The 13364-nt window shown below is 38.8% G+C and overlaps 1 protein-coding gene across 3 annotated transcripts in view; it reads right to left on the minus strand.

The window, feature by feature from the left end:
* Nucleotides 1–13364, minus strand: part of LOC129745155 (protein naked cuticle homolog) — a 503284-nt gene that overhangs the window by 143196 nt on the left and 346724 nt on the right. The gene's annotated exons all lie outside the window — the stretch shown is intronic.

The raw sequence follows: 13364 nt of genomic DNA on the forward strand, positions 1-13364 counted from the left end.
AGAATTTTGATTTTACAACAAAAACTTTGATGTGAGGATGAATATTTAATCAAGTTGATCTCTCGAGTTAAAAAAAACAATCTACAGTTTTATTTTGCATTTCATTTAGCTGAAATATAGCAAGTTTTAGATTAATTAAACAAGATATTTTGAAAAGTATTAAAACAAAACTAGGGCCCCCAAGAAAAATATCCCAGGCCCCCCCCCCCCCCACGGCCTAATCCGGCCCTGAGAGAATATTAACTGTGGTGCTCTAATTCCTTGGCTGCCTTACCATTTTTACTTTTAAAACATTGATGAAATTGGATTGGAAGAGAAGCACTAAACAAGCTTTCATTTTAAAAAGTCGTATGTGCTGAATTCCAGCAACGATTAAATTTTAATTTTTTTAAAACGTAAAACTTTCTTCTTATTTAAACACTGTGATGATTTCAAACACTTCAGGTTGTATCAGACCTTCATCAACTTTAATCAGGAGGACCGATTCAGAAATGAATTGAGGCCCCCAGAGCCAAAGAGGTTAAAGTGCAAAAATTATCGATTTTGAGAATATTGCCATCCGATTTTTCATATTTTCAATTTTATTTAACGATTTTTTTTAAGATTTTTAAATACATACTTTTAAGTTTGAAAAAAAAAAATACAAATTTTCGAAAAATGTGTGAAAAATGGCAAAAAAAACAAAAATTTAGAAGCGTTTTTTCAAGAAATCAGCTGTTGTGTTGTTTAAGTCGTATTTCAAAATGTTTGGTTAATTTAATTGAAGGCATAAGTATTAAATGCTAATTTTTCAAATGAATATAAGCGTTTGAAATCGCTTTCGAATTGAACAGTTGCACTAGAAAAGTGAGTTCTCAACATAATTTTCTTCGTAAGAAGATCGAAAAAAATTAATTCTCTGATAAAGTACAATCTAAAAACAAACTCGCTATACACAGTTTTTAAACCAATTATTCTCATTACAATGAAAATGTAAGCCCAAAAACACCAGCATTTGGAGTTCTCTCTATCAGAAACCACTGAACCAAATTGTACAAATTCTATGTCTTTGAGTTAACGAAAGTAATGATAAAAATTTTGTAGAATTATGTTTCTATATAAAATGTATCACATTTGAGTTACGCTTCTCAGCTGAGTGCCACGCGTCAAGCGAAAAAAAAATGAGAATCTAAGAAACTTACATGCCAACTTTTAATTTAAAGTAATATACAACGCACGTTGAAATCACTTTTGCAACTTCAAAGATTATAAATGAGTACATACATTCCGCCAAATTTCCGTGACTGAATTATACATATAATTCAGTCACGGAAATTTGGCGGAATATTCATTTCAAATTCATCTACAGTGTACGTAATGTTCCTTTTCCGAACAAAAAAAATCAACAAATGAGTTGTAAATGATTAGTCCTTTTTTATTCTCTATCACATATCATTGTTCACGAAATGACGGAGTAGATTAAACAAAAAGTCAAAAAGAACTATAATGCACTTTTTGTGAGTTTTGGATCCCCTTCTTAGTATTTTAAGCACTTTTCGGAACTATTAAATCCCCTTTTTAGTATATTTTTGCACTTTTTGTGACTTTCATCGCGTTTTTAGTCTAAGCATGTCAGATTACCCGGTTTTATCCGGATGTGCGCGGATATTGAAAACAAAATTTGAAAAAGTTCGGTCCGACACGGTTGGACAGATTTCATTGAAAAATTTGAAATCTGCTGATGAGTTTTGATTATTAATATTATTACTATTTATTAAAGACCCTTTAACAATTATCATTTGAGTCATAAATGAGTTTTGATGAAAAAAATTTTTGTTTTAAGTATTTTTCTTTATTTTTGTTCAATAAATCCTGTTTTTTAAACAAAATTTGCCCAAAAACTACCCGGGCAATTTTCAATCAATTGCCTAAATTTTGCCAGATTTTTTGATTAAACAGCCCGTCCCGGATAAGCGCTTTAAATTTTCTGACAACCTAAATTTAGTCCCTTTGAAGCTATCGAGATAACTCGATATCAAATTTATTTTAATCGCTTTTGTAAATTCTATGTTTGTTCTGGAGTGCGTATTACTCAGTCAAGAGGATTTGGTTCTCTTTTTCAGCCCACTCAATAGAGTAAATTCACGACTTGAGGTTGCAACTAAAGCAACAAAATTCGCATTTTTCTGAGGTGCGAAGAATTTATGTGCTGATTTAAACTTATTCGGTTAGCGCTCTAGCGTTTTTCTATTAGCTTGAAATAGATAAACATCATTAATGAATTACAAAGGTTTTCAAAATAACGGCTTTAAATGTATAATATGATCGATCAGCTTTTCCACAGACCGTGAATAATTTTTACATCTTAATAAAAGATGTTGGGATTCACTTTTTGTTAATATTTCCCCGTTTTAATAATGATGAATGTTAACGAAATTTCAAAACGTTTATAGCTAAAATGAATCTTTTTTTTTCTTGTTAATTACCTTTATTGACCTTATCGGTGAACTTGATTTTCTCGTCAAGTGAGAGCACATTTCCCGGTTACGAAATTTTTCAATCGGATAGAAGGAATGAACGATTGTGAAAATGAGCGTGTTGAATTTTATCGATTTTTATTGAATTTTTGTTCTGCACTGGGCAACAAAAATTTGGCATGTAAAAAAAAACTTCTTTAAAAAAAATCTACTTGGTCATTTCAACCATCTTTCATATCTGTTCATGTGCCTACAATAAAAAATATCATGGGTCGGGTTGGTTCTTTTGCATCTTCACTGAAACTTTTGTCAGTACACTGGAATGGTACACATCAGTGCTATTTTTACGATAAAAACGACAATAAAAAGAAAATATGAAGCGCTGAGGTAGTCTAGTGAACATAATCACGTGCTTTCAATGTTCAAATTCTGCTGATCAAAGGTGCCAAAGGGAATTGGTACCGAAATTTCTCGAATACGAGCCTGAAAGTTACGAAATATTCCTATAATAGCCTTTTCTGTAACATGTCAACTGCACCCCCATTTCATGCAAATGAAATGTGAACGAACACCATAAAAAGGCATATAATTAGTCAATAAATCATTTTTTGTAGATGAAATGTTTAATTTCTATTGTTTTTTTTAGCTCAGAACAAATTATAGCTAACTCACGAAGGATTCCCGAGCAGACTTGTATGGAAAATTTTACCTTATTTATCAAAATATTATGCCTTGAAAATAAAAAATGGTTACAATTTGCCCGATTAAAGGAGGTTCAATGCCAAAATTTGGGTCTCAATTTTCATGTGTGGATACTTGATTCAGACTGAGTCGATTTGGGGTCATTTTTGAATTTCTCAAACCCTGGGGTCTAAAAAGCTTCGTTTTGGTTCAAAACTCATCCATGATTTTTTGCAGAATTTTTAAGTAACGTTTACATGAGTAAATTTGAATTTTTTTGTTTGTATGGGAAAATTGAATATTTGTACTGAAAAATCAACATCATTTTTGTTTCTTCTGTGAACCTGAGCCCGCTTATGGTTTTGTTGCCAATTTATAAATTCTTGCAAGGAAATTTTCCGTTGAACAACTTTGTCGAAGATCGTATCTTCGTATCTTATTAGGCAAAAAAGTTATTAGCTGTTTAAGAGAGGTATGTCCTTCGGCATCGATAAACTATAAATTCAATTATGGCTTGTGATATAGCTCAGTTGGCAAGTCTGTTGTCTCCTGAGCCGATGTCCGCGAGTTCGAACCCAAGAGCAAACATCGAACACAGTTGTACCGGATAAGTTTTTCAATAACGATCCGCCAACTGCAACGTTGATAAAGTCGCGAATGCCATAAAGATGGTAAAACGACTATAATCGAAACAAAAAAAAAATATAAATTCAATTGACATCACTGCTGGGTGCCTAGCGAAGTATTGCATGACTACTTTGCATGGAGCATTCGCTAAGCCCCAGCAGTGATGTCAATTGAATTAATAAATTTTCAATGCCAAAAGACATACCACTGTTAAACCGCTAATAACTTTTTGCCTTATATGATACGAATTAACAGTCTTCTACAAAGATGTTCAGCGGAAAATTTCCTTGAGATAATTTATAAATTTCCACAAAACCATTAGCTGGTTCGGGTCCACAGAAGAAACAAAAATGATGTTGATTTTTCAGTACAAAATATTCAATTTTCCCAAACAAACAAAAAAGTTCAAATTTACTCATGTAAATGTTCCTTAAAAATTCTGCAAAAAATCATGGGTGAGTTTTGAGCCAATACGAAGCTTTTTAGACACCGGGGTGTGAGAAATTCAAAAATGACCCAAAATCGACTCAGTCAATTGAATCGTGTCAAGTGAAGGTTTCACTGAAACTATAATGATACCTCATATAACCACCATTTTAAAATGAATTTTCAGAGCACAGTGATGTCATTTTTTGGTTTTATAATGGAATAAAAATTTGGCATCGTTTTGTTTCACAATTCCTTGAAAAATGCTGACTGAACGTGGTATTACAATATTTTCAGTTAAACAAAATTATGAGAACTTTGCTATTCGCAAAAAGAAAATGAACATGAAGCTGCGTTTTTTCGAAGTCGTTAAATAAAGTTGGTTCAAGTTTTAAATACAAAAAAAACTTTTTTTAATTGCTTGAAAACAAAATATCAATGTTCACTTAACTGACAACTTATTTCATTTTTCAGCATCTTATGCAAATTCCCAAATGTTCAATTGCCGTTAATATTGTTTTTAATGTAGTAAATTCACTTTTTTCACTCTCACTGATTGGAAGAAAAGGTTTGAGAAAACGTTCTATTTTTAAAAATGAAGACAATCACTTTGTCACTAAATTTGTAATTGATTAAATTTCTTACCAAATATGTTTGGTATCTCATTTTGGTCTTTGCTTTCAATTTCATTTCATTTAAGGATGCCTAAATGATGCCTGCTTTTGCTCTTAGACTTAGTTAGAAATCAACTTTCACACTAAGCTGTTTTTGGTTGTTATATTTTGCTATAAAATGAAAGTCAATGTGCCTTTTTGATACCTAGACTTGCTGTCATGGAAAAATCTTCACTTAATCATTTTGCAATCAATGCAAAAATGCAATCATTTGGGTGTTGTAACCTCATTTTGGAAACAGTTTTTTATCTATTCAGACTGCACAAAAATTGGACAAAATTTTTTAATTTTTTCCAACTGTATTCACTTGCCACGAATTCATCACACATTGGAAATCATTTTATGCAATTCATGAATTTTATATCGAGATAAATTATTTTAATAATTATTAAATTTTGAATTGTTTTAAAACCGATATTAAAGATCAGCATTCGCCTTCGCTGCTGGTCGCTGCCAGCCACTGCAGGTATTGTAGGAAAGCTTATTACCACTTCGAAATTTAGTTCCCGGTAGATTACGGCTTGGCCTCGTGGCAGCGTTTTTGGCTACCATCTTGAAAAATCGCGGTTCAAATCTGGTATCAGGGAAATTTTTTCATTAAGCCAAATGAAAAAGATTGCTTGAGTAAGTAAATAAAACAAATAAGTAGCAGAACTGGCGTGCGTGTCGGTATGTATGTATGTATCCAAAAAAAAAAATCAAAAATAGAGCATTTGAATCAGTTGAGTAGATGAGAAGAACATAAATGGATGCCGAGAAACCAGCTGCACCACATGGAAGACAGCCGAGTATTAAAATAGGGCTGGTGGTGATCGAAGTAAGATAGAAGAGGAGATGATTTTTTTGTTTTTGCTCTTGTCACGATAATCTGAACAGAAGGCCGTTCAAATCTGTAATGGAACTTCAAAGTTTAAAATTTGAAACTATATTTTGGCTTAACAAAACTAACTTCAGCTCATTGATTTGAGTTAATTTGAAATGGCTATTTCAAGCAGAGTAGATTGCTTATGATTGTAGGTCTCTAATGGTCTGATGCCTTCTCTCGACAGATCATTTGCCGTCAAAGCCTTAGAAGCAGTTTGAACTTATTAATGGAAGTAATTCCATTACTTGAGTAATGGAAGTATAGGCTGAGAAACTATCTCAATAATCAAAAACAGTAAAAGCAAAAACTTTTCCCGTGTAACGCATACAACAACAGCTTTTATCACATGAGAAAACTATTATGCTTCCAGCTACAGTGCTTCACATCTATCTAATCCTTTCCAGAAGAGTTCTGAGCCATCCGTTAAAAGCAAGACAGCATCCATTCATCATCTTTATCTCCAGCTAGTCCATTTGTCAGGAATTGTATCCGAACATATTATTCCTACCCGGCTGTCTGCGAGGAGCAAGCGTCAAATGGGAAATGTCCTTGCACATGGAAATCACTGATCCGGAAAGGGCCGTTCAGTTAGCCTCGCTTCGATGAAAACGTCCTCCCAATTTGAAGACTAGAGAGATATATGCTAATTTCATCGCTTAAAGTTGAAGAAGGGTAAAAAATCTGAAGGACAAATGTCACAACAAACAAACCTTACTAGTTTTGTTTCAAGAGGGACGACATGTCGATCATTGGCATCTTCGCTGTTGACAGTATTCGGAAAATGTTTCAGTGGCTCCTTTCCTTAGAAGCTACCCATATCAATCATGTATATTTATGTTTGTCCTTTGCTATCGTTTGACTTTCATGAAATTTGTATGCGGAAGTTCAAATGTGTGTTGTTTGTTTTTCTTAGATGTTCAAACATCACTACATGTTAGAAATAAAATAACCTTAGAATAAAATCAATAGAAACTTTTTTTTACAAATAGACTGAATAAAGTGTGTTCTCAAGCCAGTATCATAATGTATTCATCCCCTGAAGCGATTCCAGTTAGCACAGGTGCCAATTTTCAGGTGCTTTTTTGGATGTCGCTTCAATAAAGAAGGTGTGTGCAGCCTTGAGACCATGGCCGTAGAATAGTAACGAGACACATATAAAGCTTGAAACGGACTAGCTTTGCATTGCTGAACCGGAAACGGGCGACCCCGGAAATGACGACTCTGTGCCGTCTCCGGGGAACAGCTTGCAGCAAATTTATGCGGGGTTTTCTTTACCTTTCTTATTTTAGAATGTAATGTAGAACTTGGAAACCTTCGCAGGAGGAGAAGTTGTTTGAGGAGTTCTTACATTTTTAGGAAAAAAAATAGCTTCTTATCTATCTATATATGTACATGTATATATAAATGGCAATTTCTGTATGTTTGTTTGTTTGTTTGTTTGTCCTCTATAGAATCAGCCGTCTTAGGAGCTAGAGGTCTGAAATTAGGCATGGATGCTCATTGGGGCTAGGAAAGATGAAAAATGTTTTCAGATTTTCGGATGACCCCTTCTGAAGGGGGTCGTCCATACAAGACAAATTTTGTTTTCGCGATATTGACGTCATTTTTTGTCGGATTGTGTTGAAAATTTGCACATGAGTGTTTTGAAAGATGAGCAATCAATTTCAGGTGTTAAATTTTGTGTAAGGGGTCGACCAAAGGGGTCGTCTATAATCACTGTTTGCTGTTTTTACGATATTGACGTTATTATACATCCTATTCAGATGAAAATTGATACACGATAGTTTTGAGTGACATGCAATCGATTAGAGGTATAAAATTCAGTGTAAGAAGCCGGCAAAAGAGGTCGTCCATATTAACTTTTCAATATCTAAGTGATAATGACGTTTTTATACATCGGATTGGGATGAAAATTTGCACATAGGAGTCATTAGGGACAAACAATTGATTTCACTCATCCAAATTGGCCAGCAAACGGTAGACAATGTGCAACTCGAGACCCCATACACCCAACCTTCGGGCAGTGGTCATATCACCTCTTGTCTGCAACTCCGATTCTCTACCTCCCCGTGGTGCTAACTGGGGTGCGAGCAACCTTAGTGGAGATCGGGTACCCAACCCCGGTGGATGCTTTGGTCGCATGCAGACTGAGTCAGGGGGCTTCGTACGCGTCTGTTCTCCATGTCAGGGGCGGCGTGCGGAGTGCAACAGCGTCCTGGTGGTGTTCGGGACCCAAAACAGCAACATCACGACGGTCCTCCTGCGAGATAGTGGGGTTAGCTGCGGGCCTTGCGAGCCTGTGACTACGAAAAAACATAAGCAACGAACAACGAACAACAAATTCCGGATGGAAATCGGCAAAGACACACGCGACGAAAAGGGACTAGCGATTGGAAACTTGGAACATGGAACTGCCGATCTCTAAATGTTGTGGGCAGTACTTACGTGCTCTCCAACGAATTGAAGAGTCGCAAATTCGACATTGTAGCGCTGCAGGAGGTATGCTGGAAGGGTTCCACGGTACGAACGTATCCAGATGGTCGTGCCATCTACCAGAGCTGCGGGAACACACACGAGCTTGGAACAGCTTTTATAGTGATGGGAAAGATGCAAAAGCGCGTGATCGGGTGGTGGCCGATCAACTCACGAATGTACCGGTTGAGAATCAAGGGCCGGTTCTTCAACATCAGCATCATCAACGTGCACAGCCCTCACCTCGGAAGTACCGGTGACGACAAAGACGAGTTTTACGCGCAGCTGGAGCGTGAATACGACCGTTGCCCAAAACATGATATCAAGATCGTCATCGGGGATTTCAACGCTCAGGTCGGCCAGGAGGAGGAATTGAAACCGACAATTGGAAGGTTCAGTGCGCACCAGCTGACCAACGAAAACGGCCTCAGACTGATAGATTTCGCCGCCTCCAAACGAATGGCCGTACGAAGTACCTTTTTCCAGCACCGCCTCCCACACAAGTACACCTGGAGATCACCGTACCAAACGCAATCACAGATCGACCACGTTTTGATTGACAGCCGGCACTTCTCGGACATCATCGACGTCAGATCCTGTCGAGGCGCCAACATCGAGTCAGACCACTATCTGGTGATGGTGAAGATACGCCCAAAACTCTCCGTAGTGAACAACACACGCAACCGGCACCCGCCTCGGTTAAATATCGCGCGACTGAAGCAACCTGAGGTCGCGGCAGACTACGCGCAATCGGTCGAAGCAGCGCTGCCGGCAGAGGGCGAGCTTGACGAAGCCCCTCTCGAGGACTGTTGGGATACCATCAAAACAGCCATCAACAGTGCTGCGGAGAACGTCATCGGTTATGTGGAGCAAACTCGACGGAACGACTGGTTCGATGAGGAGTGTAGGAGGGTGATGGACGAAGAGAATGCCGCGCGGGCGGCAGTAGTGCAAAGAGGCACCCGTCGAAATGTGGAAAATCACCGACAGCGGAAGAGGCAGCGAGTCCGACTTTTCCAGGAGAAAAAGCGCCGCCTGGAGGCAGAGGAGCTCAAGGAGCTGGAGCAGCTGCATTGTTCCCAAGAAAAACGAAAGTTCTATCAGAAACTCAATGCATCCCGCAAAGGCTTCGTGCCGCAAGCCGAAATGTGCCGGGATAAAGACGGAGGCATTCTGACGGACAATCGTGGGGTGATCAAAAGGTGGAAGCAGCACTTCGATGAACACCTGAACGGCGCACATGCAGGAGATCAAGACGGTGGGGGAAGGTACATCGCCGGCGTAGCCAACGACGAAGAGGAGCCAATCCCAACGATGAGTTAAGTTAAGGAAGCCATTCGCCAGCTGAATAGAAACAAGTCTCCTGGGAAGGATGGCATCGCAGCTGAACTCATCAAAATAGGCCCGGACAAGTTGGCCGATTGCCTACACCGGTTGATAGTCCGGATCTGGGACATAGAACAGCAACCGGAGGAGTGGAAGGAGGGGGTAATATGCCCCATCTACAAGAAGGGCGACAAATTGGACTGTGAGAAATACCGAGCGATCACTGTCCTCAATGCCGCCTACAAAGTGCTGTCCCGAATCCTACTCTGCCGCCTAACGCCACAAGCAAACAGATTCGTGGGAAGTCATCAGGCCGGCTTCATGGAGGGACGGTCTACGACGGACCAGATATTCACATTACGGCAAATCCTCCAAAAATGCCGGAAACACCAAGTCCCCACGCACCATCTATTCATCGACTTCAAAGCCGCATACGACACAATCGACCGTAACGAGCTATGGAAAATCATGCACTAGAACGGCATTTCCGGGAAGCTGATCAGACTGATCAAGGCGACGATGGATGGAACGCAGTGCTGTGTGCGGATCTCGGGTGAATTGTCGAGTTCATTCGAATCACGCAGGGGGCTTCGACAAGGTGATGGTCTATCCTGCATGATGTTCAACGTGGCGCTAGAAAGTGTTATTCGACGAGCGGTGGGCGAAATGCGGGGCACGATTTTCAACAGATCCAGTCAACTTATCTGCATTGCCGATGACATCGATATAGTCGGCAGATCATCTGCGGCGGTGGAAGACATCTACCGCAAACTGAAACGCGAAGCAGGAAGGATTGGGTTGATGATTAATACGTCCAAGACGAAGTACATGCTGGCCTGCGGATCTGAGACCGACCGAACCCGCTTGTCCAGTAATAACAAGGTCACGATCGACGGCGACGAGCTGGAGATAGTCGAAGACTTTGTCTATCTCGGCTCACTGGTGACCGCAGACAATGACACCAGCCGTGAGATCCGGAGGCGAATTATCAGCGGAAGTCGTGCCTACTATGGACTCCACAAGCAACTGCGGTCGAGAAGACTTAGCCCTCGCACGAAGTGTAACCTGTATATGACGCTCATTAGACCGGTTGTTCTCAATGGACACGAGACATAGATATTGCTGGAGGAGGACCTGCGTACACTCGGAGTATTCGAGCGACGAGTGCTAAGAACCATCTTTGGCGGCGTACAGGAGAACGGAGTGTGGAGGCGAAGGATGAACCACGAGCTCGCGTGACTCTACGGCGAACCCAGTATCCAGAAGGTGGTGAAAGCTGGCCGGATACGCTGGGCGGGACATGTTGCGAGAATGCCGGACGACTATCCTGCAAAACAGGTGTTCGCTACGAATCCGGTAGGAACAAGTCGAGCGGGGGCGCAACGAGCGAGGTGGTTAGACCAAGTGGAGCGTGATCTGGCGAACGTGGGGTGCCCGAGGAATTGGAGAACGGTTGCCATGGACCGAGTGAATTTTAGGAATTATGTTCGTCAAACTATGTCGTGAGACGGAATACTATGAAAATAAAATAAAAAATCATCCATTAAAATAAGGGGTCGGTCAAAGGGGTCGTCCAAATTAACTATTCACTGTTAATGTGATATTGTCGCTATTACACATCGGATTTAGATGAAAATTGGTACACGATAGTTTTGAAGGACGGTCAATCGTTTTCAAGTACTAAATTTAGTGTAAGGGGCCGGCAAAGGGGGTCGTTCATATTAACTTTTCAATATTTTTGCGATATTGTCGTTATTATACATCAGATTGGGATGAAAATTTGAACACGGTAGTTTTCAGGGACGGGCAATCGATTCCAAATGTTTTGCCAGGGGTCCACGAAAGGAGTGGTCCATATTTATTAATTTTTCACTGTTTTTAGCAATATTGACGTTATTATGCAATGGACTGCTTTGAAAATTTTCACACGGGAGTTTTGAGGGACGGGTGATCGATTTCAGATATCAAAGATTGTATAAGAGGCCACCGAAAGGTTTTTAACTTTTTGGCAATAATTGCGTTGTTATGCAACGATTGAGTTGAAATTTATACACGGGGGTGTTTGGACGGTCAATTGATCCCTGATTTCAAATTTAGTAGCAGACGACAGAAAAAGTGATCTCCAATAGTTCTGCGATTATTACTGAACAATGAATTCGGAAGTGCATCTGGAAAATGCTTAGCAAATGACTTTCATACAAACAGTTCATGACATATTCCAAGTTAAAAGCGAAACGGAGTTCGTATGGGATCAGATTGTTTTGATATAAAAATGACTAATAGTTCTCTTATTGTTCTCAAACAATTCTTACTGAATCTGTCTCACCAAAATCCATTTTGAAATTTCCCTTTTCCTGTCTTCGAGTCTGAGAAGCATACATATGTTCTGGGTGCAATTTCCAACCGATTTCCATTACAATATTAGCCTCAACAAGATGGGGGAGGAATGAATTTTATTCAATGCAAATAGCCTGAATACAGCAGTCATACACAACTGTCTAAAGATTTGAATTTTCTGGTATGCGATTTCACAGTTATGTTTTATTGATCTTTTCGGTGTACCACATCGCTTTATGGCTTTGATTGAAGTACGTGAACAGGGAATGCTAACTCTATTCCCAAAAGTAAAATAAATTTTGACTGGCAGAGATCATACATGAACTCCAGATTTAAAAAGTTAGTTGTCATATTCTCTCTTAGTAGAATTGGTCCTCAAGACTGATCCCAAGCAACCAGAATTTCGGAAAACATTCAGCCAGGCTTCTGACGGCTGAACATCGGCTCAGGAGACAACGGATTTGCCAACTGAGCTATATCACAAGCCACCACAAACAGTGTAAAATTATATCTGTTTGATTTAAAACTGTTTGTCGGTGCCATTTGCCAGTCGAGTCATTATGCGGAAACCGAGTATCTTCGTTTCAAGACGCAGCTCCTGCCTCTCTATAATTTCTTAAAAGTAGTAGGTTTATAAAGTGAAAAACAAACGAATTGAAATTAAATTGAAATTTCTATTGAAATGAATCAGTTCTTTCTCGATTACAGCGACGGCAGAACTTTGCAGTGGCAGAGATCCGGAATATGATTGTTTGGGGAGGAATTTGTCTGATCAATCCGAGGATATAAGACTCATTATATCAAATTTTTTCATAAAAAATCCTAATATCCTGAATTAAAAATCTGAAAATTTAACTTCGCTGTGTTTTTTTTATACGGCAATAAGCTGTTCCACTTTCGTACCTCGTTTTCGGTCTAAATTTACACGCCATTATGCAACGATGATATGATTTTAGATCCAATTTCGTGCATCGTTTTCAATCTTAAAATTCTCAAACTGTTCTTGCTGTGTGGTATTTTTACATAACAAAAATACAAGAAGTAAAAATATATATGTTAAGAGAGGTAGACAACAATTCCAGATTTGATTTAAATGGACTTCATCATTGGATGTGTAACAACGCACACAGAAGCTGGATATGAAAAATATAAAATTGAAGCAGGTCACGCAATCGACAAAATCTCAAATTGACAAACTTCGTAATTTGAAGTTTTCAAAAGTTGCAAAATTGGACCTAATCGTGAAAAGACTGCCCCTTGAGTTGATAGTTTATAAGGATTCCAGTGAAATAAAAGCTCGGAATTAAATTCCAATTTTTCAACCAAACTTCATATTGTTGTGATTGTAACACCAAATGTTCAGTAACATGTTCATCGTATTTTCTAATCTTACCATGTTTTTGCCAAAAAATTGTCATTTGTGATTGGTAGAGAGTGAATATATATTCTACAATTATGAATATTTTCTAACCGATTCTTCTTTTTTTTTCAGGTAAGATC

This window comes from Uranotaenia lowii, chromosome 2, assembly GCF_029784155.1.
Source record: "Uranotaenia lowii strain MFRU-FL chromosome 2, ASM2978415v1, whole genome shotgun sequence".
Taxonomy (NCBI): domain Eukaryota; kingdom Metazoa; phylum Arthropoda; class Insecta; order Diptera; family Culicidae; genus Uranotaenia; species Uranotaenia lowii.